The 27,627-nt window shown below is 39.2% G+C and overlaps 1 protein-coding gene across 3 annotated transcripts in view; it reads left to right on the top strand.

The window, feature by feature from the left end:
- The first annotated feature begins 5,298 nt into the window (after positions 1 to 5,298).
- The window catches only part of DUSP16 (dual specificity phosphatase 16), a 79,337-nt gene continuing 57,008 nt past the window's right edge, over positions 5,299 to 27,627 (top strand). For 2 of the 3 annotated variants that reach the window (XM_080810019.1, XM_080810018.1), the window contains exons 1-2: positions 5,299 to 5,475; positions 11,865 to 11,997. The gene's annotated coding sequence lies outside the window, so the exon portion shown is untranslated. The remainder of the gene's footprint in view (positions 5,476 to 11,864; positions 11,998 to 27,627) is intronic. The other variant, XM_080810020.1, reaches the window with a different exon arrangement.

The raw sequence follows: 27,627 nt of genomic DNA, 5'->3' as shown, positions 1-27,627 counted from the left end.
TAGACTCTGGAAAGCATATTGTCAAACTGCTCTGCGGAATAGTTACATTAATTTATACTCTCACCAGCCGCATTCAGTAGGCTTATTTCACCACACTCTTGACCTAATCTTGGGATTACCCACTTAAAAAACCTTTGGCGAACTGATAATGAAAAGTCACCTAGCTTTTATAACTCATTATGTCTATTTACATATTTCTTACAGAAAGATTGGATACACACTGATAACACAGTGTTACTACTATTTACTCTTTCTTGGTTTTATGTCTTCATTTGACATTGAGGTTTTTTCCTTTCACTTTCAGAACTGGGATTTTATGTTTTTGAACTCCTTTACTTCTTTCCTTCCATTTCCTTAGTAATGAGCATGTGTTGGCTTAATTTAATTGAATGAAATTGAGCACTTAATTCCTATTAAGACTTTTAAGTATACTATATTTGGTCCAGTGTTTTTGTCTTTTTAAAATGAAGAGCACAGAGATTTGTCCTGAGAGTTGGAAGACCTGTTTCTAATCCCAGTTTAGTCCCTGAATAGCTGTGCATCCTTGGGCAAGCCACTTCACCTCTCTGGACCTTCGCTTTCTTTTATGTAACTTGAGTGGGATGGTACTATCTTAGGTATCTTCTAGTTCTCAGATCACATAGATAAAATATTTCTTTCACGAGGTTTCTTTGAAGGCAAATTCTTGGAATATTCCCTTCTACTCTACCACAAATAGTACTCTTTTCCAATACAGTGCCATCTCTTTGAGGCAAAACTTGCTGCTTTACAGAACTGTGATTCATTTCTATAGTGCCATGAGCACCAGGAACAATAGCAGCCACTACCATCCAAAAGTCACAGCCAAGACTTAAATGTGAAGTAGGTCTTATTTGTTGTGTGTGTGTGAGAGCGCGCGAAAGAGAGAGAGAGAGACAGTCCTTTGAAAATCTGTTGAAAGCTAGGGACCTATTCACAGGAAAACCCACATAAGGATATATGCACAAAATTTTGGGGGCCTCCTAGATCCTTGGAAGTCCATCCATATACTTCCTAGGAATACATGAATCCTAGGGCAAGAACATTTGATTGGGGACATTAAAGGGATCCCTGGAGATGAATTAAATGATCAAAAATGCTTCCTTCCTATTGGAGAAGGGAGCTGCCAGATTAAATAAATATTTATAGAATACTATTCAAACTCTCCTTTTAAAACTGAACTATTATGATTACTTACAAATACCCTCTTCATAAATCCAATCATGTACTAACTGGCTTACATCTTTTAGGCTAGAATGCGAACTGCTTGCCATGCATTTCAAGGTCCTACATAGTCTGGCTCTTCCCTGACCTCCTTTTACACTTTTGAGCCCCACAGGCCTTTCTTTTGCTCTGGAAACACACCAACTCCCTCCAAGTCACTCTGCTTCTACTGAAGTTTCAGAATGACTGCTTTCTTCTACCCAGACCACTTCTCTGTTTGCCATCCTTAAGGATGAGTTCAAATGTCCTTTCCTTATGAATGCCTTCCTCAGCCACCTTGGCCCCTACCCTCGATGATTTGGTATCACATCGTCCAACTTTCTCCCCACATAGTCAGTTTTCTCACAGTCCTGAATTTTGTTTTTATTTGCTTATTGCCTTCTCTCCCCACTAGAATGTTCCATGAGGGAAGGGTCCTTGCTTTTCTTGTTTATAACTGAACTCCCAGAGCCAGGCACAGTGCCTGGCACATGCTGATAGTAGGCACTCAATAACTAATAGCTGAATGAATAAGCTTTAGCCACAGGTGGATTAAAAACTTACCAGGGTTTAAATGTGAAAGATTAAGGCACTCCTCTCCCATATTGAACTCTGACTGAAAACAAGACTGAACTGCACACTTAACATGTACTGAAATGAAAATAGCTCCTTTCTACATTGTCTGATTATAAGCCACGGAGCCCCTGCTTTGCTGGTGTCCTAAGTATATGAGCTTTTTATCTGCCTTTGGGGAATCTAGCACTCACTCACCCCTTTAAACACGCCAGAAGCAATTTTAGGTTCAACTGGTCTCTGCCTGTAAAAAACCATGCTAGGATTTTTGATAGGGGTTGTGTTCTAAATCTGTAGATCAATAGGAGAAGGGAGGAAAAAACACAATGGGAATTAATCAGAGAGGGAGACAAATGATGAGATTCTTAACTATGGGAAAGATACTGAGGGCTGCTGGAGGGGAGGTGGGTAGGGGGATGGGGTAACTGGGTGATGGGCATTAGGGAGGACCCATGATGTGATGAGCACTGAGTGTTACATGCAACTGATGAATCACTGAACTCTACATCTGAAACTAATGATGTTCTATATGTTGGCTAATTGAATTTAAATAAAAAAGTAAATCTATAGATCAATGTGGGAAGAACAATACTTATTTTACTGGTTCTTCCAGTCCATGAATATAGTGAGTGGCTCCAATTAATTAGGCCTTCTTTAACTTCACCAGCATTTTATATTTTTCAGCATACAGATCCTAGTCATGGTTTGTTAGAGTTATACTCAGAGATTTCATCTTCTTTGGAGCAATTTTAAGTGACATTTAGTTTTTGTTTCCACATGTTTGTTGTTAGCATATATAGAAGCTTTTTTAGTAGAACAGAATTGTGCTCTTTAATGAAGTAAACTTGTTCAACATTAACCTGTTGGACTAATAACCAGCTATTTATCCTAACATTCAAGAACCTTATAATGTGCCTCTAAATCTCTTAAATTTAGCCTAGTTCTTAACTGCTACACACCAATCTCTACTGCTGTTGAAGGGTCTTCTCCTCCCTCACCTGAATACACCTCATTCATTCTACCTTTGTTCATGCCATTTCCCCTCTAGAATAGACTTCCCACTGAGCCCTTTTAACCCAAACTAATCTTAATTCTTCTTCAAGGATGAGGTCAAAGTTCCTCCGAAGATGCCTGCCCTGACAATCCCAGCCTATATTGCTCCTTTTTTCTGCTGGACTCTTTTAACCAATACTATGTGCCCCTCAATTACTAATTTAGTTTTTAGTTAGTTTTAATCTACATCCCATTTCCCTTACTGGATGCTATATACCGGGGAGGCTCCTATTACTAGCTATCATTGTACCACATGAAAAACACATTAAGAAAGTGAGAGAAGTTTCAGGATGTGCAGTACGTAAAGGGTATTCCATACATTCTTGCTGAGTCTTTCATCCAGGCAAGATCTGTACTCTTCACCTGTAGGACAAGGATTCTCTTTTCTTTCCTTCCCCCACATTCCAACTCCTTCAACTAAGCAGACTTGAGATGCAGATCATTTTGAACTATCCCTTTCAAAATGTTCTAAAAACAGCACGTCTATGATTAGTAGATTTTTGGAGGTTTACTTGAAGAGCACAGGTAGTCCCATTAAAGCTGCAGTAACATCTCCTGGCCACCAGAGGACGGGGAGCCCTGGGAGAGATTGCTTCCTCCCAGCCCAAGTCTTAGAGGTCAAAGGCAGAAGCAGAAGGTGGACTCTGCATCTGTGGCCTTCAGGCTTAATTTACTGCCCCACTTGGGCTCATCAGTCTCTCATCTCCAGATGGGCTCCTTTTCCTCCTCTGAAAGATGAGATTCCCAGAGGCTTACCCCAATACTAACCTTAAGTGATTATCAGTAGGAACCAATGCACTATATTTGCAGGATTTAAAGGCAGAAAAGGAATACAGAGATGTTTTATCTTTCTAACCCACCCCAAACCTGACTCTCAGTTCTTTGGCCAGTTTAAAAAAAAAAAAAAAAAAAGTCCCCCAGGCAGTGTCCAAATGGACGTTCCACAACAAAGATGCCTTTAGGGACTGATGTCCCAACTAGGGCATTGCAAATGGAGTATTTTAGGAGCTAGATTATTCCTACACATAAATTCTGGCCCATGAAGCAGTTCACTCGCAGTGTGCTTTTCCGTCGTTAATCACATCTTTGTTATGCGATATTCACGTGAGTACTTCTCAGTAGAAGCAGCTTCATGCTCAAATGCTCAAAGAACACTAGAATAAAGCTCCGATTGTCCTATTCACGGATTCCAAGTCCTGGTTTGTCACCACCTCAGGTCTCTCATTTTCCAAAGAGTGTAATGCAATCTTCAAAACAGCTATTTTGATTAATCCACATAGAAAATGCACGAAATGCGTAGAATTCAAGCAATAGGGGTTTGCACCTCTCAAGAGGCAGAGAATCTCTGGTCTGATTTAAAAACGATTCTGTGCTGCCCGGTGTAGAAATCATTTTAGAAGGGAATTTCATGCCGCTCGTACTCATTGAATTCGTGAACGTAAATAAGTAAACATCGACAAAGTAAAATAATGAAAGTTAGGAACAGTCGTGTGGGGTCTTTCAACGACAAACACGTGTAGATCGCTGAGTGCCTGACAACACTAGTGATTTTTCTTGAAGTACCTGCAACGTCCCTTTCACAAGGACGGCAGTGCCCTCCCTTTGGGATTCATCAGACTTTTTGAGGGAGTGCTTGCAATTCTCTCAAATCATTGTTTGCATTTATTCACGCGGTGAGGCAGCTGGAAAGAGCGCAGCCAGGGGTAAAGGGCTCCCCGTCTCGGTCCGGGGTGGGCCGCACCCTGAAATACCTGTTGGGACGCAGACTCGGGCCCGGGGTCGGGGCTGGCGGGCGAGCGGGCGCGGAAGGAGGAGGCCGCGGGGCCGCCTCCTCGGGCTGCCCCGGCTCCTCCCAGCGGCGCCTGCGGAACCTGCCTGCGAGTCGCCGAACTCCGGAACGGAACGTGACCCGACCCCTCCCCGCGCGGCCGAAGCCAAGGCGCGGAGTCGCGCTGCGGACCCGGGCGGCCGCGGGATGGGCGGGCGGGCGCGCGGCCCCGCCCGGCGCCCACCGCCCTGCCCTCGCCTGTCTCCTCCTTTCCCCCGGGCTCCGCTGAGTTCATTCACTGGGATTGGTTTCAAGTGACGCCATCTCTTTATTTTTAAACCAATGACCTCATCCGCGCTTGAAGTTTCCTGACCAGCGACTCTTTCTCTTTCCCCCCAACCCCCCACCCCACCCCCCCGCCTTTCCCCCTCTGTCTGTGTATCACTGTTTGGGGGGCTTTAATCAGTTTTTAAACGATTATTATCACTTCTCCCTCCCCCCCTCCGCTTTCCCCACGCGGCCCCCCACCTTCACCTCCCCAAGTTCTTCACCCCTTTCAACATTGTTTTTTCAAGGCTGACGGGGGGGGGGTGGAAGAGAAAGAGTGAAGAAAAGTTGCAAACGTCTCCTCTCTTTCTAAGCTTCCCGCCCCCACCCACCCCTCAGAGAAGGAGAAGATAATATAGTGAAAAGAAGAGGAGGAGGAGAGCGCGACGGGACGGACGCGAGCAGGAGCGCAGCCGCCCTCCCGGCTCCGCGGCGGCGCCTCGAAAGCCGGGCAGGCGAGGGGGGCCGGAGGGGAGACGCCGTGACAACTTTCATTTCCCCCGGAGGGAGTCGGGAGGTCGGCGGCCCCAAAAGTAAGTGGCCTCCGGCCGGCCGCGCGGACCGTGCGGACGGGAGGGTGCGGGGCTCAGGACGCCCGCCCGCGCCGGCAGCATGGACGCTCCGCCGCGCGCTTGGACTCCCGCTGCCCGGCACTGCGCTCTCGCCCCGCGGGCTCTGCCTTCCCGGGCGTCCGGGCCACCTTTCCGGGAGGCGGGGTGGGGGCGACCGCGGCTCGGGGCCGCACGGGCGTTTTTTTGGGGGGGGGGGAGTGTAGGCCTTGCAGGGGGCCGGGCCGAGCGGGAAGGGGGCGGGCGGCCGGACGCGGGGTCTCGGTCGGTGCGCCCCCGGCCGTGCCGCGGCGAGCGGGCTGGGCCGGCGGATCCCGCTGCAAGGAGCCACCGCCGTGGGACGCGGTACCTTCGCGGGCGAAGCTGCTCACTTCCAGGCGCGACTGTTACACAACACGCCTGCCAAGTGGGGCCCCGGCCTGACTGTTCCCATTATCCCAAATTCGCCTTTGGTGTAAGCAGCGAGGCCACCTGGGTGGTGACGGTGCTGCGTTCTTAAACCCTAGCGACCAACCAAAAACTCAGTTTTCATGCTGGGGCCCGAGTCACGGTGTTGGGGGGCCCAGCGCTCCCGTGACTTCTTTATTTACACTAGCGTTAAAACGTGAGAAATAAAAAAGCCCAAAGGGGCAGCTGAGGATCTGTTTATCATGTGTGGTTTCGTGTAATAAAACACCAGAGAGGAAAATATTTATGCAGAATTGAAGCTTTCAGATAATGGGTTAATTTCCCAAAACAAACAAACAAAACTCCGGTGATTAACTCGAGAAAATATGAGTAGATCTGAAAATGAATGGATACTGCAAAATCCTAAAGGAGTTTGTTAAACGCCAGCTGCAAAGATTCTAGGGTCCTGGTGTTTCAAATTGTTTGGAGAAAGCACACCTCTAACCAGCCCGTGGTGAATTAAGTAGAGGGGGAAAAACCTGTTGCATAATCTCATTTGCCAGTGGGGTTTGCTGTACCGTCCCCTTGAAACAAGGGGAAGTGAGTTAAGATGCAGGGTTTTAAAACTCTCTGAAGTTTTTATTTACCCACTGCTCTGGCTGCCACTTTTGCTTTAAAAGATTATAAGTAAATACTCCGCTCTTACAAGTCAACCAAACCTATCAAACCTGTTTAGAAAATGACCAGGTATGTTTCTTTTCTTTCTTCCGGGGTGTGTATGTGTGTGTGTTTGAGAAATGTACCATCCATGAAAGACCTAACTGGGGAACTTAGGCTGCCTCTTTATGCCACTCATTTTGTGGGGCTCATTGAGAGTGCACATAGATGACAACTCTTTCCTCAAAGGTTGTATACTATTTCAAACTCCATGAAGAAGAGAGATTTTAAGTTAAAGTGAATTTAAAAAAAAAAAAGAATTCTTACCAGTTTAGTTACTTTTAGTTATTTACTTTTCCTTGAGAATCGTGTATATTGGTGGACACACAGCTTGGGAGGCCATAATTAATTCATACTTGTGGAGCTCTCTTATTTAGTAAAGGCAGAAAGCTGGAGAAGTCAATTGAAAAACTACGAATTTGTGGCTTTGTGTAGGTATTTTCATCAGAATGTGACTGTGCACCATGAAAAGTTTTTGGTTTTTATGTAAAAGTTGTAGGATTTACTGGGTCTGAGGACTGCATAGAAGGTTGCTGTTAAAAAAAAAAAAGGGGGGGGGCAGTTAACATTGAACGTCTCATATAAAAACATGGGCCAAATTCACCAGCCCGAAAGTTCGTTTTTGGGTAAAATAATGCATAGTTACCAAAGTTCCACATGGGGGAAAATTAAAAATGGTTTATTAATTCTGCTGGTAATATGGTGAATAGTGTATGAAGGAAAGTGAGTTCAATTGCTATAGCCCTACATTCATATGTAAAATAATTGAATCACTATAAAGTAAAAATAATTGTGTAAAATTGAGGATTAGGGGTCTCTCTGGCCAAAAACTTAATGGCAGTAACTGAAAAGAGGGCAAAAGAGAAGATCCTGTTAACCCAGTTCTTTTCCTTTTTCTTACGCATTTTAAAACTTACTTGTAGAAGTGAGGCTGAGATCAGGTCTGAGATGGGCGCGGAGTTTAGTCTGGGGACCAGGAGAGGGGCCAGGGTTAATGCTATTTTCTGTAATGCTTGTATCTGGAATTTGATTCTGTAGAGGTTTTGGTCTATGAGATTATATACTGATGAAACTGACTTACAAAGCTGTCCAATATTAATGTTTTCATATTTTCAAGCAATCACAGTACCCTACTAAATGTATTTTGCTAGAATTACCAGTGCAGTTTTCCCCAGAAACCTAACTTTTCCTGGATTATCTAAAAAAGTGAGATTTCCTACCCTGTGTTATTTGGACTAAAATTTTCACTGAACGTTTAATTGTTTTTAAAATGCTTTGCATTCTCAAGCAAATGCTATTTTAAGTTGAAGTAAATTAATATAGAGTAAGTTGATTTGGATCAGAATTCCAAGAAAAGGGAGGAAAGAAATCAGGGCAAACAGAAACCAGATTTTATGACAGACTTCAACAGATTGAAAAAAAAAAAACTAGTTAAAAGACTCCCTAGGAAAAACCACAGTTGATGCTTGATTGGCTTTTTAAAAATTGCATCAAAATCAAAACCAAGACAGATATCCACCATCATGAAAGAAAATATTACTAATGTTGGCTTAAGCAAAAACATAATTAAGAAAGTAAGTGTTGCCCAAAGCCACGTGATATATTTCAAAGCCGATGTCAATTTTTTTTTTTTTAAATTTTCTTGTGTTGTGGATAATCTCGTATTTTTGTATTAGCTCAGATGATCAAGGGTTGGCTATGTGAAGGGATGAGGTTCATAAAGATTGGCTGTATTTAAAGAAGCAAGCTCAGGCTTTAAGAATAGGCCATTCTCATACACTGAGAGAGTTTGAAATTTAATCAAATGAATACAGAAGTGGCTCAAAAGGAAGGCTCTAAGGCAGATTACTATGGACAGGTATAAAGAAAAGCTTGCCAGGGGTATGATCAATAAAGAAGGAAATGGGATACATCTTGGCATGAAAGAAAAAAGGGATAAAGGGAAAAAAAGTACTCTTCAGTACTTCAGCAACAAGAAGTTGCTGTACTTCACCCAACAAGTACTTCACCCAACAAGAAGGGGGTAATGAAACGTCTCCTCCTTGACTGGGATTAGATACCACATTATAGGTATTATCAAAAAGTCATGAGATTTTTCATGACAAAAGTTTAATCTTGGGAGAAGGGATGGTTAAAGTAAATTATGAGCATAAGTTATATGAGAATGTAGAACTTGAAATTGCCAAATATAAAATAGAGACCCACTGTAATTTCAACTGAGTTATTAGAAAGAGAGGGATAGGTTATATAAAATTGGAACTATTGACTAAAATTGACTATTGACTGATATAAATCAGTCAAGTGAAACATTTATTAATGATATGCTATTTATATATACCAAAGTGGATAGCAAAAACTGGAGACATGAACTCATGACTTTAATAAGGAGAGAAGGATTTTAAGAATTTTAAGCAAAGTCTATACATTTGTAAAGATAAAAATTATTAGACAGCTGGGAATGGCCAAATTCATGGTATAATAGAGATAAAGATTGGTGCATTGGGGGAGGTAATGGGGAGTTAATCTTCATAGAGATAACAGAATTTGACCTTGGCCATAAAGGATGGTTAATGTGTATGGAGGAAAGGAAGCAGGGGGGAAGGTCATTTATCCATCTCTTCATTCAGCAAATTTATTTGGAGCCTTTACTGTATGTAGGCGCTGTTCTAGGAACTGGGCATATAGTGGAAAATAAAGTTTTTGTCCTTATGGGCCTTACATTCTAGTGAGAGAAGATGGAGGGATAGTAAACAAGTAAACTACATGAAAAATCTGATGACAAATGAGATGTCTAATGAAGATAATGGGCAGGGTCAAGGAAATTATATAGAGCTAGTTAGGGTCCCACTTACTCTGTTTTGTGTGTAATATTCTAATGAATGTAAATGATACAAATATTTATTTATTTATTTATTTATTTATTTATTTATTTATTTTATTAGAGCACAGAGGGAGAGTGAGAGGGAGAAGCAGACTCCTCACCAAGCAGAGATCTGGATCTGGGGCTTGATTCTCCTGGGGTCATGATCTGAGCCCAAGACAGACACTTAACTAACTGAGCCACCCAGATGCCCCTATACTGTTTTTCTACAAATAGTAGAAATTTGAAGCAAAATATCAGTTCCGAAATGGGGAAGTCTGGACTCACTGTAGTTATCTGACCACTAGGTTTTGTTACTGTTGAGAAGATGTTCTTCATTGTGTCAACCAAATTTTTTTAGTGACTATTACATGTTTTTAGACACATTTATGAAGTACTTCTCAAACATTCTGTAAGAAATACGTTTTAAATGAAAAGATATATAGGTGAAATTGAAGTAAAGGATTCTAAAAAGGATTTATATTACTTGTATATTAGATATGCTCTACGATTCATTCTGACGTACTTGGGATAATCATATGGAAAAGAAAACAGTTTTCAGAGGAGGTGGGAAATTCTTTAGCATTCCCTTGGTCTCCTTCTAAACTAAATATTCAGAGAAGAATTGTAGATATAGACGCTAGGGGTCTGGTGTGTGAGAGGGACAATAGAACTCAGATTTGTTTTAGTGACTGCATGAGGGGTGGGTCAGACTGCAGGTTACAGAGAAAAGATGCACTATAAATTGTAATGGTAAACGACAAGGTCATTAATATTAAGTAATTTCCATTCTTCCCCTTAAAATCAATGGGGAAAGACATGTGTAGAGAGCTATATGCTGCTTATTGTTTGCATTGTATAAATTTAAAAAATATACCACTCGTATCCTGGGTGGTGCCTAGTAGAGTCATCTTTTGATAAATGTTTGCTGAACAAATTGAATAAATTCTCAAAACTGTCACTTTTGACCATGGTTCCATTACATCTCTAGCTTAGAGCATTGTTTTTTAAGCTTGAGTTGAAACCTGCAAGGGATTGCCTTATAGTCTTGGCCTTCTGACTTGTTTGAGCAGTGTTGCTCACTCTAGAACCTGGAACCTGACCTCTGCTTCAGCTTGTCCTGATGCTGTGGCAGACCTGACCTCATCTTTTCCGAAGTGGTGGGTGATTGTCTCCTATCAGCTCTCTCTTCCTGAGTAACTGAGCTGTGCCTTCTTCTGGTCACCTCTCAGAACACTGAAGTGTTGCTAGTCTGGCTTATTTTATAGTGGGTTTCTTTTGTTATTTTTGTTTGTTGTTTGGTTGGGAGAGAAGCACATTTCCTCAGGAAGATAGTTGTTGACTTTGTTTTGTAGATTGTACATGGTATATAAAGCATGATATTATTTCCTTTTCCTTCCTAGCTTTAGCTTAAAATCTTGTGTTCACTTGAAAATGAACCGGTAAATGATTTTTTTTGATGATACGAACCAACTAAAAACTAGTTTTTAAAACTAGTTTTAAAACTAGTTTAAAACTAGTTTAAAAACTAGACTTTTTTTCTGGAGACGCTCAGGAAACATGAAGTGTGTATTGGATGATATATAAGAATGATATATATGATGATATATAAAATATATATATATGTATACATATACATACACATACATATATATATATAAAAGAATTATAACCATTAAGTTTTTATTCATGTTAATGGTATTGTGGTTATGTTAAAAAATTCTCATCTGTTAAACATATGGAAGTATTTATAGGCAGTATTTATAGGCAAAATGAAATGCTCTCTAATATATGTATTTCAGGATAGGCACAAACATACACACAAATGGGAAGCAAATAAAATCTTTTAAAAAAGATTTTATTTATTTATTTGACAGAGAAATAGCACAAGTAGACAGAGTGGCAGGCAGAGGGAGAGGGAGAAACAGGCTCTCTGCTGAGCAGGGAGCCTAATGTGGGGCTCCATCCCAGGAGCCCTGTGATCATGACTTGAGCAGCCGCTTAACCAACTGAACCACCCAGGTGCCCCATTATTGGCAGATTTTTGATAATTGTTGGAGCTAGGTGATGGGTACATTGGGGTTTGTTATTATTGTCTGTATTTTTATCTATATTTGGAAATACCCATAATTGGAATATATATTGCCAATTATAACTGTAGAGGAAGACATTTAATACAATAAACTTTTGTGGTTGGACATTTGAGCTAATTGACTAATCAAAAATCTCCCCTTCACATTTTCTATAAGTTTTGCTTTTAGTAATGGATTTTTAAAAATAAGGAGAAATTTGGTCATTAGATGTATTTAAAACTCAACTTTGAGACTTGTAATAATAACATACTTGTAGTGTATAAATTGCTTTGACATATTTTTTCTTTTATCCTCAGAACAAGATATGAGTTATCCATTTTACAGATGAGGAAACTAAGAACTTAGAGAGACTAAGTAATTTATCCAGATCCCAAAGCAAGTAAGAAGTGGTGCTAGACCTGGAGCCAAGATCTTCTGATTCATTTTCAGGTGCTTATTTTATTATATATACATTCTTACAAGTGCTCTTTTTTGTGGTATTATAAACCACTGGTTTTGAAACATTTTGGTGTCAGGACACCTTGTACTCCTAAAATGTTATCAGAGACCCCAAAGATCTTTTGTTTATGTGGACTGTATCAACATTCAACATATTAGAAATGAACACTGAGAAATATTTAAAATGTTTATTTATTTAAAAATAGCAAACTCGGGACGCCTGGGTGGCTCACTCGGTTAAACCGCGGCCTTCGGCTCCTGTCATGATCCCAGGGTCCTGGGATTGAGTCCCGCATCGGCTCCTTGCTCAGCAGGGAGCCTGCTTCTCTCTTCGCCTCTGCCTGTTTGTGTGCTCTCTCTCTTCTCTCCGACAAATAAATAAATAAAAAAAAAACAAAAACAAACTCATTAAAGGTTAATATAGGTAACATAGTTTCATGAAAAAGATAGCCCAAAGCAAAAAATAGAGTGATAAGTGTGACATTTGCATTTTGCCACTTTCTTTACTGTATTGCTTAATAGAAAACAGTTGGATTTCCATAACTGTTTTTGTATTCCAATCTTTTGTGATAGTTTGGTTTGAATTATATGGGGAAAGCCATCTGTACACAGATACATAGTAGAAAAAGGGTAGACTGTTTTAATAGCTTTCATAATTGAGTATCCTTTGTCACATCAAAACTCATCAAGTGGTAGATCCTTAAAAGTTAGTTGCAGTGTTGAATCTGAAACCATACCAGTCATTTTTTAAATATTCTGTAACATTAAAATTCTATTGGTCCATCTTGAACTTTGAATGGATCTTTGACCTGTGTGTGATTTTGTAACATCATATGTTGGTTATTTGAAAAATAATGGTTGACTGAGTTACACAGATCTTTCAAATGTTGACACATTTGATTACACAATATTTAACAAATCACATTCATTAATGTGACTGTTATTCTCCTCAAAATGCTTTTGAGAATTGGGAAGTGGTCAAGATTTTGCTGTTGAGTTCAAGTTTTCCAAAATTCTAATCTTTTCTTGAAAGCTCAGATTTTATCATCGGCAACAGATATTGTCAATTTTTTCCTTGAAGTGTTAGGCTCACTTTATTCGTTTTAGAGAAAATGCGTGCCAGATACCTCAGTCTGAATAGTGTTGTCTGCCAGTCATTCTTTTAAGCAAAAATGGTATTCTATGAAAAAAGTATACAGTTTAGTTTTTAACTCCAACTATTGTATAAATTATTTTCCTTAAGACTGCTATTAAATATGCAGCACAGGTGTTTTTTGTGTACCTCCCATTTCCTTACACAGAATATGAAAAAGACCAAGTTCTCAAGAGAGAGGTGAAATAAAATTAATAACTCTTAATGTTTTATCAAGGACATTGTAAAGTGAAACTGGCTTTTTTTTTTTTTAAATGACTGATGCAGTGAAGAATATGCTTATTACAAGTACAGTTTCATACTTCTGCCTTGATTCACGCTAAAGCATCAGCACTTTTGCTCATCTTTGCTTTTGTACCATCAGAGCAGATATCAACATAGTTCTTTCAGGATAAATCATGACACTCAAAAAAGTTACTTAACACTTTGAGTAATTCAACAGCATTCTTATTTGTTGCAACCATTCACATAAAAGAAGACCTACTTTGATTAGTTGGCATGGATACTGGAATAGTGAAAACAAAACAGTAAGTCTACCCATGTCTATGGATTTTTGTACTTATAAAGCCAAAGTACAGTCCTTAAGGTGAGATACTAACTTCTAACTCATGTAACTACTCGTAACTATTAATTTGATGAGATACTGCATCATTTCTAAGTGGCACTGCTGTGATTTCTTTTACGGACTTTCCATCCAGCAGACATTCAGCAGTGTTAACCATACCAAGCTTCATCAGTTTCTCAGCTGTTGTGTGCACTGTTCCAACCAGTGCAGTGTGGTTATTTACCCTGGATAATGCCTCAGTGGCTTATTTATAATATGTAAAGTCTTTTGCTTTTAAAGAGGTCGTCTCCTCGGTGTTTAAAACATTTGATTTCTTTTCCTTTAAATACTAAGTGAATTCATTGGATGATAATGAAGTTGTGGAAATTATAGCAGATATTAGCAAAGATTGCTTTTGCTAGGAACTTGGAAGTACTGAGAACACAACTTATTTCTGAAAATGTATATATTTATGCCTTAAACTTACTGCCTTAGAAAATTCTGAAAAACACTAGTTTTTTTCTAAAATAAACTAGTTTCACTAGTTGTCAGCATGATACATTATCACACACCATGTATCCTCTAGATTTGCTGTTGTACATTCATGAGAGAATGAGAGCAAAAAAGGCAGATAACATCTTCGTATTACTAAACATAGTTTTGCCAGTGGATCCCCTGAAAGGCTTTCAGGGACCTCCCATCTGGGGTCTCTGGGTCACACTTCTGTAATGCTGACATAGACTAGCACCATGTCCTAACATATTTTTAGAGAAATCTGACATAGACATCTATATAAATTAAGTAATGTTCCCATCTTAACTGACTAATTTATCAGGAAGAAGGAAATATCCTAGTGTGTGCGATGAGCCATGTGACCCAGAGACCATAATGGGTGGAAGGTCATGTAATATCAGAAAGTGGTTGGATAAAGGATAGACAGAAGGCAGGAGCTGGTAAAAAGCACTCTGCAACTGAACAAAAAAATGAGCATTTGTTCTCCCCGTTTTTCTTTTTTTAAACTAGAAAAGCAAAGAGCCCACATGTATGCACATACATAGATATCTGTTCATACTCATTTAGATCTGTGCTCAAAATTAGGAGGACTTGCTCATTTTCTTCTCGAATGGCGATAGAAGAGATATTTTTTATAATTGAGAGGAGAATGGGTGCTCATGGCACTTGTTTGTTCCTTCCAACCAGGGAGGCTGTTGACCTTTTTTTCCCCCCTAACGAAGCTGAGGAATGACAGAAGACAAATAAGGTTAGAAAGAAGAAGTTATGAAACGAGAGTGAGTGGTGTAGACATTGGTGATCATGGGAACAGCAGCAGGCAGGACTGGGCTGTGGACAGAGTGGAGAGATAAGCCCTGGAGGGCAGAGAGGACCGGGGTGTGGGTGGGGATGAAGTGAGTTCTCCCGTGTGCTGGGTGCAGGGAGAATGGGGCCTGGGGAAGTACAGAGCTGGGTGTAGCAGGAGTCATGGAGATGACCGTATATTTGAAAGATTTCCATCAGAATGTGGTTAAAGTAACTATTTAAATCACTGCACTGGGTAGTCTGACTCTTAGTGTCTTACCAACATTTAAATTTTATTATTATAACCTATTGTAGTCCATTGTAGTAGGAGAAAATAGCAACGCCATGAGTTTAGTGTAGTGCCCGTAAGTACCTCAGGTTTGGCTGTGAGCATCAGTATATGAAAATATTGAGAGGGCCAGATTCAAGAGTGAAATTGTAATACTTTAGTTTCTACTAACAGGAGACAGAAGAATTTAGTTCCAATAGATATCATTTATCAGTTTGTTGTATATGTGGTACTTGTCACAAAAAGGATTTGAGATGGTGGGAGGAAGGATCAAATTCAGTGATGAAGAACAAATATGATTTAAAAAAATTTTTTTTTGGAGATTTTTATTTATTTATTTGACAGAGATCACAAGTAGGCAGAGAGGCAAGCAGAGAGAGAGGGGGAAGCAGGCTCCCCACTGAGCAGAGAGCCCGATATGGGGCTCGATCCCAGGACCCTGGGATCATGACCTGAGCTGAAGGCAGAGGCTTTAACTCCTGAGCCACCCAGGCGCTTCACAAATATGATTCTAAATCATGTTTTTTTCCCTTATGTTTTTCCTATTGATGACATTTTAATAGTTATATAGTTGAGGTACTGTACAATAATTAAATTGGTCTCTGTTACCTATTCAGGAGAAATATAATCGTGTCACCTCTTAGTTACATGTAGTGTAAGAGTATTTAACAAGAAAGTGGACAAGATTAAAGAGAAGATAGGAAAATGTTTCCTAGTCACATTGCTAGCTGAGTAGTATCTTTTTTTTTTTTTCCTAAGATTTTATTTATTTATTTGACAGAGAGAAATCACAAGTAGAGAGGCAGGCAGAGAAAGAGGAGGAAGCAGGCTTCTTGCTGAGAAGAGAGCCCGATGCGGGGCTTGATCCCAGGACCCTGAGATCATGACCTGAGCCGAAGGCAGAGGCTTAACCCACTGAGCCACCCAGGTGCCCCTAGCTGAGTAGTATCTTTAATAAAGATCTTGATGACATAGAAGGTTAAAGCTAAAATGAGGTTTTTATTTTTGGGCAGTTACTTATATTCTGCCCCAAATTTCCACTGAAAGTGGAAAATGAAATACATTTTTATTTTTATAGAGGAACATGTATATACATGTGTGTAGTCTATAATCAGAACACTCTCGTACAGTGTCCCAAGAAAATGCAAGTTATCCTACTAGGAGGCTTAATTTTAAATGCTATGGTTAGAAACCTGGTAGAACATCCCCTTTTGCTTGTTGGGTGTTTGTTCTTGTTTGTTAATATTATTGCACCACATATTTGTCTTGGGTAAAATTAAAGGACAACTAAAGGAAAGTGATTCCCTTCATGCTTTGTGACAACTAAATTCTACTTGAAGGAGGCAGAACCTTTGAGTTTTCAAGTGCCTTTAAATGGGATTCTACTTGTGTTTCAGCGAGAGCAGTGGTCTGCTTCCTCATATAAAACTCTGTCAAGATTATATGAATTTGGACATACAGTGAGTTGAAAATCCTATTCCCAACTCTAGCAAATTGCAGAGCAATTACACTGCTTATAAAAGAGGCTGTTAAAATGTTAACCTAAAAAGTTTTCATCTTCTATCCAACAAAAATCTTACAGAACGATCCCACTGCATTTTATTTGTGGTTTATCAGTGTTGGGAGACCAGGGAGATTAACATTGTTAACTGTGGCATTTAAGGGACCAAAGGCACCTACGCTTTGGGGTGTATTTTTAAGAACAAAATGCATGTATGTATACAAATTTAACAGTTGCTTTAAACAGCTTAAGGGTAGCTTAGAGGCATCTGATTTCATTACCATAGAATATCCAAATATCAGAAACTTTTTCCTCTCCTGAAACCCTCTTAAGTATGTAATTAAAGCAATTGTTTTCATTTTTCCTTATGTGAGTGACTAAGAGCCTTGTTAATGTAAATATTCAGGAAGTTTGATTTTATAACCAACAATAAAAATCATGTACAATGGAAAACCCCTTCTTCTCTTGTCTACAGTCCAACTGAAAGACAAACTCAAGCGTTTTTTTCCCTGGCAGATGAATGACCTGCGTTGAAGGATCTTAGATGCTGTCATTGGCTGTCTCATTATAGAATGTAATTAATGATGTTAGTTTAAAGAGATACGGTATTTTTTGGGAGGGTGGGGGAATTTCCAAGTACAAATGTTAGCCAGTGTGGTATTCACTTGCCAGGAAAAAGTAGTTTTATACAAGTTTTTAGTAAAAGTTATGAAATCATTGGAGATTTTTTACTATGGAAGTGACCTTTCATTCATTCATTAAAAATAAGCACTTTGGCTTCTGAGTCTGGTAGGCTTTTTTTTTTTTTTTTTGGACAGAAGATCCATTCTTTTTGCCAGTGGTCATCAATATGTCATTGTTATCAGTGTGAACGAGTATTTACTGAGTGATTTGTAAGAGTGAGGTATTAGAAGGAATGCAAGGAAATATAGCATGCACTTAGTCAACAAGGAGTTTGCATTTGGCACCATCTCTTTATTTTCCATTCTTTGTAATTTAGACAAATCACCATAAAAGACTCCTTATTTTTCTCCCTGGGCGTTCTTCAACTGGGGGTCCAATATACCAGTCTCCACTTTCCTAGGCTGGGGAATAAAGTCACAGAAGTGGAGGCCAGTCTGCTTGAGGTCCTCTCCTGGCCATTTCTTCCCTTCTGTGATCACAGACACAGGGGATCTGGGGAGAGAAAGACTGTGTCCTGGGACACTTCTTGGCTTCCTTAGAATGTGAAAGGTAGGGAGGGACACAGTAAGAAAAAGTGAGAGATCTATTGTCTTTTTTTTTTTTTTTCTTTTTTCCTATTGTGGTCAAAACAACATAAAATGCCATTTTAACTAGTAGTGTTAAGTATGTTCTCTTTGTTGTAAAACCTATCTTTAGAATTTTTTCATCTTGCAGATCTGAAACTCTTTGCTCATTAACCAGCAAATCCCCGTTTCTCCCTGCCCCCAGCCCCTGGTAACCATTCTATAGTCTGTTTCTATGATTTTGATTATTTTAGATACTTCATGTAAGAGGAATCCTATAGTGTTTGTCTTTTTGTGACTTACTTTGCTTAGCATAATGTCTTCAGGTTTCATCCATGTTCTGGCCTGTGACAAGATTTCCTTCCTTTTGAAAGCTGATTAATATTGTATTATCATTTTATGTATAGCCACGCTTTGTTTATTCATTTGTTGATGGACATTTGAGTTGCTTTTAGTCATTATGAATAATGCTGCTATGAACATGGGCATACAATTCTTAGAGACCCTGCTTTCAGTTCCATTAGATATATATCCACAAGTTGATTGTTGTATCATTTAGTACTGTTTTTTTTTTTGTTTTTGTTTTTGTTTTTTTGAGGAGCTACTGTGCTGTTTTGCATAATGGTTGGCATCATTTTATAATCCCACCAAGAGTGCATAAGGTTCTGAGCATCTTTTATATACTTGTTGGCCATTTGTATATGCTCTCTGGAGAAATGTTTAAGTCCTTCGCCCGTTTTTAATTGTGTTATTTGATTTTTTTTTTTTAAATAAAATGCCATTTTGTTTTTAAGATACGGATTGGCAACTTAAAACTTCTCACAGATCAGGTGTGATCACACAGGGATACAAAAATGGAAGGAGTGGAGTATAGGAACTGCAAGTAGCCTCTCCCATCTCTAGCTCTTAACAGTACAGCTTGCTTAGTTGAGGGCTTTGTATTTCAAAGAGAATCTGAGGCCTCAGACTCATTCTCCAGCTCTTCTTCCTCATTACCTATTAAACCATGGGAATAGACAAGATGATAACTGAGGTGTTAAATTTCTTAATTTTGAGAGTATTGCCTTTTACCACCTGACCTCAAGCAGCTAACATTTCTTTCCATCCTCAGTAATACCTTAGAGTGAGAAGTCTTTGTTGATGACTAGTAAGAAGCACTCCACAAAAGCTTTGTCAGATCTTTGGTTTATTAACTTTTACAAACTTTACTCCTTTTGCTCTTCATACTGGTGGTATGACCCTCAAACCCTGAGCCTAAAGATTAGTTCTTTAACTACTGTTCTACACAGTCCTTCAGTGGGTATGTTGTACTTTGCCCTGGAGATATACGGCACTTGTTGTTTTTTAAAAACCTACTCACATGAGGAAATAGAAGCCAAAGTTCACTGGACAGCGTATTTGTTGTTTTAAATTCACAGAGCAAACAGAACACCCAGTCCAAGTTCAGTGAATTTTTTATTTCTGTAAAACCAGCTTTTTTTGGGTTAAATGCCAGCTTTAGAGAATTACCAACTGATTTGTTTATTCTTTGTGACTTTCATAATGATAGTATGGTAGTAGTTAAAATAAGTAATAGGATTATGGTGGTTGAGGTTGAAGGATACTGTGGGCTGTGCTATAATATGCTTAGAATTACTTGTAGATTTCAGTGCTTGATATTTTCAATTTTTTGCATCTTGTGGATGCTACTTGGCAGGTGACCAGTCTTCTGGGAGCTCATCTTAGTTATATGGAGTTACATGTTATCACCATATGGTGCTGGGACTTAGAATGCTCTAATGCTAATAGCACTCTATGAGGTAGTAAGAGCAAGAAGTAAAATCCAGTAAACCAAATACAAATGGGTGAGGAATGTGCATGGTGACCCAGAAAGAGGGAGGAGTTCATAGTGCTTGCAATAGAACTCAAGATCTCCAGTCCGGCATTGCCTTTGTGCTTGGCTATCCATGGCATCTGCGTTGCTTTCTGGTATGTTGTCAGGTCTTTTTTTTTTTTTTTTTTTTTTAAGATTTTATTTATTTTTTTGACAGAGATCACAAGTAGGCAGAGAGCAGACAGAGGGGGCAGGGGAGAGCAGGCTCCCTGCAGAGCAGGGAGACTGATGCGGGCTTGATCCCAGGACCCTAGGATCATGACCTGAGCCGAAGGCAGAGGCTTTAACCCACTGAGCCACCCAGGTGCCCCTGTTGTCAGGTCTTGATGGAACATTACCCATCTCTTCTTTTGCCAAGATACCGAATAGAGCTGAGTTTGTGAATAGGGGAGGTAATGCAGAAGACTAAGGTAACTTCAGAGAGCGGCAGTGTGGACAGTATGGGAAGCTGCCAAAATGTGCAGAGCCACCCTAGGTCATTCTTAACCTAGACTCTACAGAACTCAAGAATTGAAAGTGCATTTGATAACATTATGACAGTTTCATTGCAAAAGATTATCTAGGCCCTGTGGGGCTTCTCATCACCCAGCTCTGATTATGGTTGATCATTTAGTTGTGAAAAAACACAACCCCCAGAGAACAGGTAAAGTGAAAAGATAAAACTAACTTATTGTTGGTAATTAGTAGGCCAGAATTCGTTAATGTCATCGTTATCAAAAGGATATAAGATTTCCGCTCCAAATGATAACATTTCATAAATTTATAATATATATACAGCTATCAGATGTTTTCATTATTTATCCATTTATTTATGTTACATGGGAAAAATAACATTTTCATACTATAATTTATCATTTGTTATAGGAGTTCTCTTCCCTTTTAGATGCTTCAGAATCCACATTTTTTTTTTTAAAGATTTTATTTATTCATTTGACAGAGTTCACAAGTAGGTAGAGAGGCAGGCAGAGAGAGAGGGAGAAGCAGGCTTCCTGCCGAGCAGAGAGCCCGACGTGGGGCTCCATTTCAGGACCTTGAGATCATGACCTGAGCTGAAAGCAGAGGCTTAACCCACTGAGCCACCCAGGCACCCCCAGAATCCACATTTTAAACATTAGAGTGGTACATATTGCTCTAAGACTGATTTGGTCACCATTTCTCTTATCTGTTTTGTATATGGTGGGGAAAGATTTGCAAGGAAATGTGACTGAAGCGATCCTTCAATTTTGGCTAGGTAGTAACTTTTAGAATAGCATTAGACTTCATTGTCCATATACCTTTTTATCAGAGTAACTTAAAATTCGATCATGATTTGTGTGATGATATGCGAGCTTCTTCTAATTAAATAGGAAATATATACATAAGTATTTTGATAGTATTAAAAATCAATATAATTCACCACATTACCTGTAAAAATAGGAAAATCATATGACTCTCAGTGTATTCAGGTGAAACATTTGTTAAAATCCAATATCTGTTCATGATACAAAGCTCTTTACAAACAAAAATGGGGACTTCCTAAATATGATACCAAGTTCTGGTGAGGATGGAAAGCAAATGGAATTTTCATGTGTTGCTGGTGGGAGTGCAAAACGGTACAATTGCTTTGGAAAATAGTTTGGCATTGTCTTATAAAGATAAGTGTGCACTTCTCATATGACTCACCAGCCTTACTCTTAGGTATTTACTTAAAAACGCAAACTTATGTCCTTGCATAGACTTGTATTCAAATGGTTATGCAGCTTTATGTGTAATCACCAATAACTAGAAAGAACCCAAATTTCCTACAACTGGTGAATGAATATACAAAGTGTGGTACATCCCTACAAACTATTGATGTATGTCACAACACAGAAAAATTTTGAAGGCATTATACTGAGTGAAAGAAGCCATTCTCAAAAAGTTATACACCCTGTGATTCAATTTAAGTCCTGTTCTAGAAGGGCAAAACTGTAGGTATGGAGAACAAGTGAGTGGTTGCCAGGCTTTGAGGGTGGGGGAAGGAGTTGATTACAAAGGAGTGGCATGAGGGAATTTTTGGGGGGTGATGGAACTGTTCTGTATCATGGTTGTAGGATGGTTACATTTGGTCAAGACTCCTAGAACTGTACACCAGAAAATATGAATTTTAATTCATGTAAATTAAAAATAATACTTCGTTAAAGGTAAGTTCAGTAATATTCCTAGATACCACATCTATATACAAAATATATATTCCTGTATAATGGTAATAACCAGAAGATGAAGCTCTGAAAAGATGACATTTATAGTATCATCAAAAAACTCAAATACTTGGAACTAAATAAATCCAGTGAAAGATGTCTAAAATCATTACACAAGCTGGTTCTAAAATTTATATGGAAATACAAACAGCAAGAATAGTCGAGGTAATAATATCAAAGAGAAACAAAATTGTAGGATTTACGCTATTGGATATGCAGTGTGGAATTAACAGGTCAGTGGATAGAGACCAGAACAGACCCATAAAAGTATATGTGTGTGTATGCAATAAATATATATAAGTATGTATATTTATGTGTGCATACACACATGCGCGCACGCACACACATACACACACTTAATTTATAATTAAGGTGGCATTAAACAGCAGTGTGGAAAGAAAAATCTTTTGAGTAAATGATCCTGGGTCAATTGCATAGCCTATCCAGATCAGAAAAAAATAGTTTTGACACCTACTTCACATCATACATAAAAATAGATTTCAGGTCAATTGTAGATATAAATGTGAAAGTTCTTGAAGATGGTCAACATATTAGTCGTCAAAAGAATGCTGGATTAAAACCACGGCAAATTACCGCTAGACACTGACCTGGATAACTAAAATTTAAAAGCAAACAACAAGAAAAACTTGCAAATATCAAGTATGAACAAAGATGTAGAGCAACTAGTATTCTCGAACACTGATGGTAGAATTGTTAATTGGTATAACTACTTTGGAAGTTTGGTAGTATTTTTTTTTTTTAAAGATTTTTATTTATTTATTTGACAGATCACAAGTAGGTAGAGAGGCAGGCAGAGAGAGAAGGGAGGAAGCAGGCTCCCTGCTAAGCAGAGAGCCCGATGTGGGGCTCGATCCCAGGATCCTGGGATCATGACCTGAGCCGAAGGCAGCGCCTTTAACCCACTGAGCCACCCAGGCGCCCCTGGAAGTTTGGTAGTATTATAGTAAAGCTGTTCATACCTCTGATCCAGTGAATCCACTCCTAAGTGCATAGAAATGTGTCCTTCTGTTCACCAGAAGTCACCTACAAGAATGTTTATAGTGCCATTTGTAACAGCTCCAAACTGGAAACAGCCTAGGTGTCAGTAGAATGGATAGGTATACTGTATAGCAGTGACCAGGAAAAACTATTGCTATTTACAGCATGGACTCAAATATAGTGTTGAGCAGAAGAGTTTAGACAGGCAAAAAGAGGCAAAACGAATCTGTGGTTTAAGAAGGAGGGATAGCAGTGATCTTTATAGGGAAGGAGATTAATTGATGGGACAGTAGATGAGGCCAACTTCTGGAGTCTTCTATTCCTTGATCAGGTAGCTAGTTAACATGAATATGCTAACTTTGTTAAGAGTTCTTTTGGGGCACCTGGGAGGCTCAGTGGGTTAAAGGCTCTGCCTTCGGCTCAGGTCATGATCCCAGGGTCCTGGGATCGAGCCCCACATCAGGCTCTCTGCTAGGCAGGGAGCCTGCTTCCCTTTCTCTTTGCCTCTCTCTGCCTACTTGTGATCTCTCTCTCTGTCAAATAAATAAAATCTTTAAAAAACAAAAAACAAAAGAATTCTTTGGTTGTACATTCATATTTGTATGCTTTTTAGTATTCATGTTGTACTTGAATTTTAAAAAGTTTATTAAGAGATTTTTTTCTTTTTTATTATTATAGTTTACTAAAGCCCACAGTTGACACTAGGGTTCACTTCTTGTGCTGTACATCCTGTGGGTTTTCACAAATGTATAAGTGACGTTTACCTACCGTTATAGTACCCTACAAAACCGTTTCATTGGCCTAGAAATCATCTGTGTGCCACTGATTCTTCCTACTCTCCCTCCCCACGAGCCCCTGCAGCCTGACCTTTTTACTGCCCTCACAGTTTAGCCTTCTCCAGAATGCCATAGACCTGGGATCGTACAGTGCATAGACATCACATTGCCTTCTTTTGCCTAGTAATATGCATCTAAGTTTCCCCCATGGCTTTCTGTAGCATGATAACTCACTTCTTTTTACCACTAGTATTCCATTTTATGTATGTACCAGAGTTGGTTTATCCATTCACCTACTGAAGGCTTCTTGGTTGCTTTAAAGCTAAATAAAACTGCTATAAACGTCCATGGGCAGGTTTTTGTGTGGACATATTCTCCTCTATTTTTGGAAAATACCAAGGAATGTGATTGCTGGATCAAAGAGTATGTTCAATTTTAGAAGAAACTGCCAAACTCTCTTCCAAAGTGGCTGTACCATTTTGCATTCCTAGCAGCAATGAATGAGAGTTCCATTGTTCCACATCCTTGCCAGCATTTGGTGCTGTCAGTGTTCCAGATTTTGGCTATTCTAAGAGGTGTGTAGAGGTATCTCATTTTTGTTTTAATTTGCATTTTCCTGATATGGCATTGAGCATCTTTTCATATGCTTATTTGAATAAGCATTTGTATACCTTCTTTGCTTATGTATATACATAAGCATGTGTATACCTTACTTGATGAGGTATCTTTTCAGCTATTAAGAGAGATTTTGAGGTAACTAGGAGAGAATGGCATCCAGATTGCATTATTTTTTCACTAGGAAACTTTATATGATCAGTGTTGGAGGAGAGAAAATTATTCCAATCTACAAATAAATAAATAGTTTTATAAATACATACAGAGAACAGTTTTAAATTCTTTCCTAACTAAATCAACACATGCCTGAGCTGCTAAGGCTTTAATTGCTTTTGTTACTAGGGAGAACCCCATTCTTGATATGTCCCTGTTGTTTTGTTGGTTTTTGTTTCACAAAATATGTTTTTGAAATAAGTCACAAGGATGAAAAGTACAGCATAGGGAATAGAGTCAATAATATTTTAATAATAATGTATGGTGAAAGATGGTGACTGCACTTATTGTGGTAAATACTGAGTAATATACAGAATTGTCAAATCATGTACACTTGAACCTAATGTAACCTTGTATGTTGACTATACTTCAATTAAAAAAAACTTTAAAAAAATATATTTGTGGAAACCATTCTACATCCATCCATGCGGACAGACATCTTTCTTTTCTTTCTTTTTTTTTTTTTTTAAAGATTTTATTTATTTTTTTGACAGAGATCACAAGTAGGCAGAGAGGCAGGCAGAGAAAGAGAGAGGAGGAAGCAGGCTCCCTGCTGAGCAGAGAGCCCGATGTGGGGCTCAATCCCAGGACCCTGAGATCATGACCTGAGCCAGAGGCAGAGGCTTAACCCACTGAGCCACCCAGGTGCCCCAGACATCTTTCTTTTTAGAAAACAGTCATAAGGAATAATACTACATTGACATAATAATATTTTTAGCCCATTTATTCCCTGGCATTAAGATTATTTCTGTTTCTGACTTTTTACAGTTATAAAAATGTTTTTCATTGAACAGTATTTCACATAGAATATACTTGGGCAAATATTACATGGGACAAATTATTGGAAGTAGAATTTTTGTACCTTAGGGCATGTATTTTTAAACTTTTTTGGAAATAATTTTAAACATGCAGAAAAGAAAAAATCAACATTTACTATTAACAGTTTGCTCCCTTTGCTTTATCATCTGCTCTCTTCATGTATATACATGATATATTTTTTGCACTTGAGAATAAGTTGACACATCATGGCCGTTTATCCCCAACCACTTCAGTGGGTCTCCAAAGAGCCAGCAGAGCTGTCAACTCCAGTAAACCTAACGTTGATGTAATACCCCTGTCCTTTCTATCATTTGTATTCTAGTCTTCTCAGTTGATTCAGTAAGATTCTTCACAGCATTTTTTTCCTTCTAGTACAGGATCCAGTTGAAGATCAGATACTGCATTTACTTGTCATGTATCTTTTTAATTTCCTTTTATTTGGTATAATTCCTTGGCCTTTCTTTTTCTTTTTTTTAATAACAACTTTATTGAGATATCCATTCACATTCCATACATTTACCCTTTAAAAAAATTGAGGTCTAATTCACAACTATAAAATTCATTTTTTTAAAGTAAAAAATCAGTGTTTTTTAGTATACCCATGGAACTATGCAAGCATCACAACTATCTAACTCCAGAACATCTTCATCCCCCCAAATGCTGGACACATTAACTGTCATTCCCCTATCGTTGTCCACCCCCCACCCCCCACCCCCCACATCAGCCCAGGCAGCCTCTGGCAACCACTGATCTTTCTGTCTCTCTAAACTTGCCTGTTTTGGGCATTTCATGTATACGGATTCATATAATACATAGCCTTTTATGTCTGGCTTCTTTGACTTAGGATAATGTTTTCAGAATTTGTCCATGTCATAGCAGGTATTAATATTCATTTTTTTATGGCTGAATAATGCTCCATCGTGTGGATATATACCATGTTTTGCATAGCCATTAATCATATAAATGCTGTTGGGAACATTCTTGTACAGGTTTTTTGTGCCTGTTTTCAATACTGCCTTATCTAAATTCTGATCTAGGCTTCATATGTTATAGCAGTCAGCAGAACTTTCTTGGTCATTGTTTCCTGTCAGGGTTTGTAATGGGTCATGAGTAATCAGACACAGTTGTTGGGAAGACATGGCAGTTTTGTTGTTCTGAAGTGGTCTGTTGACTAAAAATTATGAGGATCATAACGTCGAGGCAGCTAACTTCTGTCTACAACTATTCCAGGTTGTCTAGCTATTGAGCACTTAGAGCTTTGCCTACCTTACTGGACCTTCCAGTAAGAGGGACTAATTTTACTAAGACTTCCTCTTTTACTTTTCCTGCTTGCGCTTTGTAGGAGATGCTGATGGGCAGAAATGTCAGTGTAATCTTGTCAGAAAACTGTCAGAGTTGTAAAGCGGTCCTTTCCTTTCATGCTTCTCTTTATGTTTGTATTTGTGATGGGGCAGGGGGCTGCGTGTACCTGGGACCTGAAGGAAGAGGATCTGTCTGCCCTCTCCCCTACCCTTTCCCTCTGCTAAGTCAGTGCTGCAAACTGTCTGCCTCTTGAAAGCAGCCAGCCTTGGGGTCCAGATGAAAAGAAGTTGCTTCCAGAGTTTGTAAGCATGTGCTGGCTAGTCATGTCCCCACTCCCTCCAAATTTCTCTTGGCCAGAAGTGATTTGTGAATACATAGAGATTGTAGAGCACCTGGGGAGTTGGGGTAGGGGAGCTCCCAGAGTAAATATAGGTTGGTGAGATTTATCATCTCCTTATAGACTTTCAGACATCACCACTAGAAAACCTTTCTCTTCTCCCACTCTTGGAGCACCCTGTATATAGAACTTTATAGGTATCTGGTGTGCAAACTTTTTTTTTCTAGGGTATTGTGTCATCCAAAGATGCCTGGACAAAAAGGTTTGCATAAACCAGGTGTTCAGAACTGTTATATAAGTGAATGAGCCACACGTTAGACCCAGTACTCAAGGGAGAGAGTCGAATGAGCGCTTTCAAGTATGGTGTTTCTTCTGTTGTGTGTTAATAAGGGATATTATGAATAAAAACTTTTGAATCTGGTTGAATGCTACCATTTC

This window comes from Martes martes (genome assembly GCF_963455335.1).
Source record: "Martes martes genome assembly, chromosome: 8".
Classification (NCBI taxonomy): Eukaryota; Metazoa; Chordata; class Mammalia; order Carnivora; family Mustelidae; genus Martes; species Martes martes.
Note: the sequence above shows the minus strand (reverse complement) of the source record. Positions and strands in the feature narration are given on the sequence as shown.